The 6,910-nt window shown below is 47.5% G+C and overlaps 1 pseudogene; it reads left to right on the forward strand.

Annotated features, from left to right (window-relative positions):
* Positions 1-328: 328 nt before the first annotated feature.
* On the forward strand, positions 329-448 carry LOC134912882 (5S ribosomal RNA; annotated as a pseudogene).
* Positions 449-6,910: the final 6,462 nt, after the last annotated feature.

Below are 6,910 nucleotides of genomic sequence, written 5' to 3' on the forward strand. Positions count from 1 at the left end.
GACCTCACATTTAAAGCGATTGAGCTGGTGCGCCTGGGGGAGAGAGGAGGAGACCTCGCGAACAAACTCTCAAGAAGAGAGATGTACTGGATCTTCCAGCTCCAGACCCTGCAACCGGTGGGTCTGAATGAGAGCTATGAAATCGCACCCTTTTTATGAGGTGCTGTATTCTTCCATAATCCTCACCCGCCACTATGCCCCCTCTGCACGTCCCTCCTCACTTCTCACTCATTCATGGATACTTGTGTTACATTAAAGCATGCTAACAAACTGGGTTTTTGTGTGTTTTATGTGCGATTGGGTCATGACATTAAGATGTTTACCTCTCAAGTACAGTCAAACCACACTGGTACGCCCAATCTCGTTCGATCTTGGAAGCTAAGCAGTGTTTTGGGCCTGATCAGTACCAGGGAGGGGGACTGCCTGGGAATATCAGGTACTGTAAGGACTGACAAATAACATCGAGCTATCTAGTGACCTAATCAATACCATAAGTTGCTAACCAGTTAACTCTACTAACACATATTTATCCAGGATGCACTCTACTGTCACCAGTGCACTATTTTGTCCTCACAAAATACACACACATCACTATAAACCTCCCCTCACTGTGAGGTAACGAATACTTCTTTTAAACTAACGTTTTCATACTTCCCTAAAACTCACATTCACTTAATAGCCACACGCACTTTATATCATATGCACTCTGCATTTATGCATTTTTATCATTGGATCCCAGCTTGTTTTAACATATATAAATATTCCAATTTAAATTTTTCCATATTATGTTGTCTATACATATATGTAAATACTTATCTGTCATGTTTATTTATTTATATATGTATATATATATGTTTATTTGTATATACAATGAACTAGCACATGAGCCTTCACCATTTCTTCTCTGCTTGTTACATGGTCCGGTTTCCATGGCTACCGATGGAATATGAAATTGTGTCTCCAAGGACTCCTTAAAGATGGCCACTACGTTTTCCCTATGTTTCCTATGGAGATTATCATCACCAAAATGGCCGCCGCTATTCAATGGACATATGTAACATGGAGACCTGAACTAGAGCTGCTGTGAACTGAAGAGACCGCAGCACAATGAGCGGATGACGTCGGCGGCGCATGCGCACGAACATGACCGGAAGTGGGGCGGAAATGTCCGGAGTCACGTGACGCGTCCCCTCCGTCACCGGAAGTGTGGCGGAAGTGCCGCAATTTAACACATAAAGTACATTTCTGGACGATTACAACATTGTTTAAGCACAAAAACCACTCGTTTTTTATGTCAGTTAGATCATGATACCCCCTTTTGCTTTTATATGTGTACCAATTGAGTGTCCTTGTTGTTCTGTATACCGCATATGTTAATGATACCACATGACTAGTTATGACATCACCAACCCTGAGTCAGTCCATCAGGGGTATAAATAGGCATATTATCTCATTCTGTCCTTACCCTTTGAAGAAGTCAGCTGTGACGAAACGCGTTGGGCTCCCTGTGGTGACCCCCCTGTGCCTATTTTAAAAGCTAAGTTATAACTTCTTATTTTTTACTGAGACATTTTTAACCCCAGGATTTTACTAATAGTTTTATGGTTTAAACCTACTTTTATGTGATTAATAAAACTTGTTTGTATCATTTTATAGTTTTTTGGCATTTAAATCAATCTTTTAACAATTGCATTTTAAATCACACCAGTCGCCGGTACCTTTATTCCCCCAATTTTTATATATATATATATATATACACACATACATACATACATACATACATATATATATACATACACATTTATATAGATATAATACATATAATATATATATATATATATATATAATCATAAGGACATATCTGTTCTTTTCTTTCCCTCCCCTCCCACCTGCTCCAGCAGCGGCTCGGAGTCCTAGGCTCCTGGGTCCTGTGGAGTGCAGCAATGGCAGGGCAGGGCCGGTCACACACAGAGTGGAGAGCATGACTGAGAGCGTGGGCGGGAGGACAGCGCACAGCCAGTGGGAGCACAGCGCAGGGCGGGCAGGGATGAAGAGAGGGAGGCCGCGCGGTATGACGTCGGAGCATGACGTCAGGTAGGCTATGCGGCCAGCCACCAACCCACCCACAGTCTGCGAGTCTTACCGGCGCAGCGGGAGGCGGTGTAACAGGAAGCGATGTGCAGAAGGTGATCTGATCATCGCTGTCTGTGTGCTGCTGTAGTAGTGTTGCTACAACAGCAGCACATAGACAGCAATGGTCGGATCACTGGCGTGACGTGCGGGGGGTGCCGGACATTAGGGTGTGCCTGTGCGCACCAGGCACCCCCTGTGCACATGCCTATGATCACAGTATATCAGAACATTGTGAGCCAGAAAGAAAAACATTCATGTCAGATGGAAAGTGTCACGCCTGAGGTCTGACTCTGACCAGTGGAGATCTCAGACGTAGGGTCCAACTGGAATGTGAATCTGGGAGCTTTGATAAAGTTCTTATTAGAGATGAGAGGGTTCGGTTCTCAGAGAACCGAACCCTACTGGACTTCACCATCCGAGCCCGGATCCGAGTCAGGCTCAGGTTTTCCCGCCTGACTCGGAAACCAGAACGAGGCAAAACGTCATCATCCCGCTGAGGATTCTCGCGGGCTTTGGATTCCATATAAGGAGCGGCACGTTCCCACCATTTTCACTCCAGCATTGGAGAGTGTAGAGAGAGGACGTGTCTCCGTCCTCTCAGTGTCCTCAGTGTCCATGTCTTATGCTGCATCTGTCCAGTCACAGTGGTTGTGTCCTCTGCTGCCCTATGTCCAGTGCTGCTGTATAAGTCCCTTACAGTGGTGGTGTATTGTGCTGCATCAGTCCAGTCAAAGTGGTGGTGTCCTCTGCTGCCATATGTCCAGTGCTGCTGTATAAGTCCAGTACAGTGGTGCTGTGTTGTGCTGCATCAGTCCAGTGGTGTTGTGTTGTGCTGCATCAGTCCAGTCACAGTGGGGGTGTCCTCTGCTGCCATATGTCCAGTGCTGCTGTATAAGTCCAGCCCATTGCAGTGGTGCTGTGTTGTCCTACATCAGTCCAGTGGTGGTGTCCCTGTGCTGCCGTATATGTCCAGTGGTACAGCCGTATATGTACAGTGATCCTGCCGTATATGTCCAGTGATCCTACCGTATATGTCCAGCAGTAATGCCGTATAAGTCCAGTCATCCTGCCGTATAAATCCAGTGATCCTGCCATATATGTCCAGCGGTATGCCCATTGTGATGCCTGGGCAAAATACCAAAAATACCACCTCTTCGGTGTGGAATTATTTATCCACAAATCCGGAAAACAGGTGTCAAGACGTGTGTTGCCTCTGTTAATCTGTAATAAGTAGGGGTAAGGGCGTTAACCACCTAGGAACATCCTCCCTTATACGTCACCTGCAGCGCATTCATCAGAAGTTAGTGTCAAGTTGTGAAACTTTGGGTAAGAGCGTAAACAGTCCATTGACACCAAAATCCCTTCTTCCTTTTGTACCCAAGCTCCTGCAAGCCACACCACCAACTCCCTCAACGTCAACTTCCTCCTCAGTCAGGAACGTCAGTAGCCCTGCAGGCCATGTCACTGGCAAGACTGAGGAGTCCTCTCCTAACCTGGATTCCTCCGGAGGATCCTTGAGTGGAACGCCTGCTGTTGCTGCCGCTGCTGTTGTTACTGCTGGGAGTCGATAGTCATCCCAGAGGGGAAGTCGGAAGACCAACAGTCCTTTGTGAGGAAGATGAAATATGACAGCAGTCATCCTTTTGCAAAATGGATAACTGAGGCCTTGACAGCTATGTTGGAGTTAGACGTGTGTCCGGTATCCACCATTAGTTCAGTGGGACTTAGAGAATTGTTTGAGGTACGGTATCCACGGTATCAAATCCCATCTAGGTTCCACTTCACTAGGCAGGCGATATCGAGAATGTACAGAGACGTCAGAAAAAGTGTCCTCAGTGTCCTACAAAATGCAGTTGTACCCACTGTCCACTTAACCACGGACATGTGGACAAGTGGAACAGGGCAGAGTAAGGACTATATGACTGTGACAGCCCACTGGGTAGATGTATGGCCTCCCGCAGCAACAACAGCATTGGCACCAGTAGCAGCATCTCGCAAAAAAACAACTCGTTCCTAGTCAGGCTACGCTATGTATCACCGCTTTCTATAAGAGGCACACCACTGACAACCTCTTACAGAAACTGAGGGACATCATTGCACAATGGCTTACCTCAATTAGACTCTCCTGGGGATTTGTGATATTGCAAAATGCCACCAAATATTGTGCGTGCATTACATCTGGGCAAATTCCAGCACGTCCCATGTTTTGCACATACAATTAATTTGGTGGTGCAGAATTTTTTGAAAAATGACAGGGGCATGCAGGAGATGCTGTGGGTGGCCTGAAAAATTGCAGGCCGAAGACTTGAGCGCCATCAAACACACCTGAACCTGCCCAGCCATCACCTGAAGCAAGAGGTGGTAACGAGGTGGAATTCAACACTCTATATGCTTCAATGGATGGAGGAGCAGCAAAAGGCCATTCAAGCCTAAACATCCACCTACGATAATAGGCAAAGGAGGGGGAATGCACTTGACTCAAGCGCAGTGGAGAATGATTTCCGTCTTGTGCAAGGTTCTCCAACCCTTCGAACTTGCCACACGTGAAGTCAGTTCAGACATTGCCAGCTTGAGTCAGGTCATTCCCCTCATCAGGCCTTTGCAGAAGCAGCTGGAGAACTTGAAGGAGTAGCTAAGACGGAGTGATTCCGCAAAGTATGTGGGAATTGTGGAGGGAACCCTTAATTCGCTTTGCCAGGATTCAAGGGTGGGCAATCTGTAGAAATCAGAGCACTAAATTTTTGCCACCGTGCTCGATCCTGGATTTAAAGCCTACATTGTATCTCTCTTTCTGGCAGACACAAGTCTGCAGAGGTTCAAAGACCTGCTGGTGAGAAAATTGTCAACTGAAGCGGAACGTGACCCGTCAACAGCTCCTCCTTCACTTTCTCCAGCAACTGGCGCTGCGAGGAAAAGGATAAGATTTCCTAGCCCAACCGCTGGCAGTGATGCAGGGCAGTCAGGAGCGAGTGCTGACATCTTGTCCATACTGAAGGACCTGCCAACGATTACTGACATGTCTACTGTCACTGCATATGATTCTGTCACCATTGAAAGAATGGTGGACGATTATATGAGTGACAGCATCCAAGTAGGCATGTCAGACAGTCCGTACATATACTGGCAGGAAAAAGAGGCAATTTGGATGCCCCTGCACAAACTGGCTTTATTTTACCTAAGTTGCCGCCCCTCCAGTGTGCACTCCGAAAGAGTGTTTAGTGCAGCCGGTAACCTTGTCAGCGATCAGCGTAGGAGTTTACTTCCACAAAATGTGGAGAAAATGATGTTCATCAAAATTAATTATAAATTCCTCCGGAAAGACCTTGACCAGCAAGTGCCTCCAGAAAGTACACAGGGACCTGCAATGGTGGATTCCAGTGGGGACGAATTAATACTCTGTGAGGAGCAGGAGCATGTATACACTGAAAGAGGTGAGGAATCAGAGGATGAGGATGACATCTTGCCTCTGTAGAGCCAGTTTGTGAAAGAAGAGATTGATTGCTTCTTTTTGGTGGGGGCCCAAACAAACCAGTCATTTCAGCCACAGTCGTGTGGCAGACCCTGTCACTTAAATGATTGGTTTGTTAAAGTGTGCATGTCCTGTTTATACAACATAAGGGTGGGTCGGAGGGCCCAAGGACAATTCCATCTTGCACCTCTTTTTCTTCTTTCCATCATGTGATGTTTGGAGCCTAGTTTTTTTAAGTGCCATCCTGTTTGCCACTGCAGTGCCACTCCTAGATGGGCTAGGTGTTTGTGCCGTATACTTGTGTCGCTTAGCTTAGTCATACAGCTACCTCATTGCACCTCTTTTAATTCTTTGCATGATGTGCTGTTTGGGGCCTAGGGGGTCATTCCGAGTTGATCGTAGCAGTGCTAAATTGCAGTGCACAGCTACAAACAGGCACTCAGACATGCGGGGGGACGCCCAGCACAGGGCTAGTCCGGCTTCGCATGTCAGTACCACCCCACCCCCGCAGAAGTGCAAAAGCATTGCACATGCTTTTGCATTTCAGGCCAGGAGAACCTCTTCGCTGCCCCGGGTCGCAGCATCTGCGTGTGATGTCACGCAGCCGCCGAGGCCCGCCCCCCCAACGGTCTGGCTACGCCTTCATTGGACGGACCACGCCCCCTCCCGCCCCGCGACCACCTCTGCCTGTTAGTCAGGCAGAGGCGATCGCTAGGAAACTACGTTAATAATACCGTAGGATCAAAATTACCCCCAAATACTGTGATTTTAGCTGTTTTTATGTTTTTTCAAAAATCATCCAGATCCAAAACCAAAACAGAAAAGGGTGGTTTTGGAAAAACCAACCCAAACCAAAACATGAGCGGGGAATTAGAACCAAAACACAAAACACGAAAAGTGCCCACCGCACATCTCTAGTTCTTATACTATACATTAACCAGGATATGGTAAACTTGAGAGTAGGCCCAAAGGCGTGACCAGAATGGAGAATATAAAAAAAAACTAGTCTTTTATTCAGCACGCAAGATCAGGGCCAGCTCCAGGCATGTTCGAATTGAGCGGCCGCGCAGGGCGCCACCCTTATTGGGCACTGCATGCTGGTGCCGCCATATTCGAGCCTGCAGCCAGCCTGCTAACAGCCTAAACTACTCTGTGCGCACTGCGTGGCGCCGGCATCTGACGGCATAGTGCGCACTGAATAGTTAAGCTTTAGTCCACCCGCGGCCCACAGCACTTCCCCTCCCTTGTTGCCGACTCGCCGCCGCCGACACAGCAGGTACTGTGGGGGCATATCTGGCACTGTGGGGG

The sequence above is a fragment of the Pseudophryne corroboree genome, chromosome 4 (genome assembly GCF_028390025.1).
Source record: "Pseudophryne corroboree isolate aPseCor3 chromosome 4, aPseCor3.hap2, whole genome shotgun sequence".
Classification (NCBI taxonomy): domain Eukaryota; kingdom Metazoa; phylum Chordata; class Amphibia; order Anura; family Myobatrachidae; genus Pseudophryne; species Pseudophryne corroboree.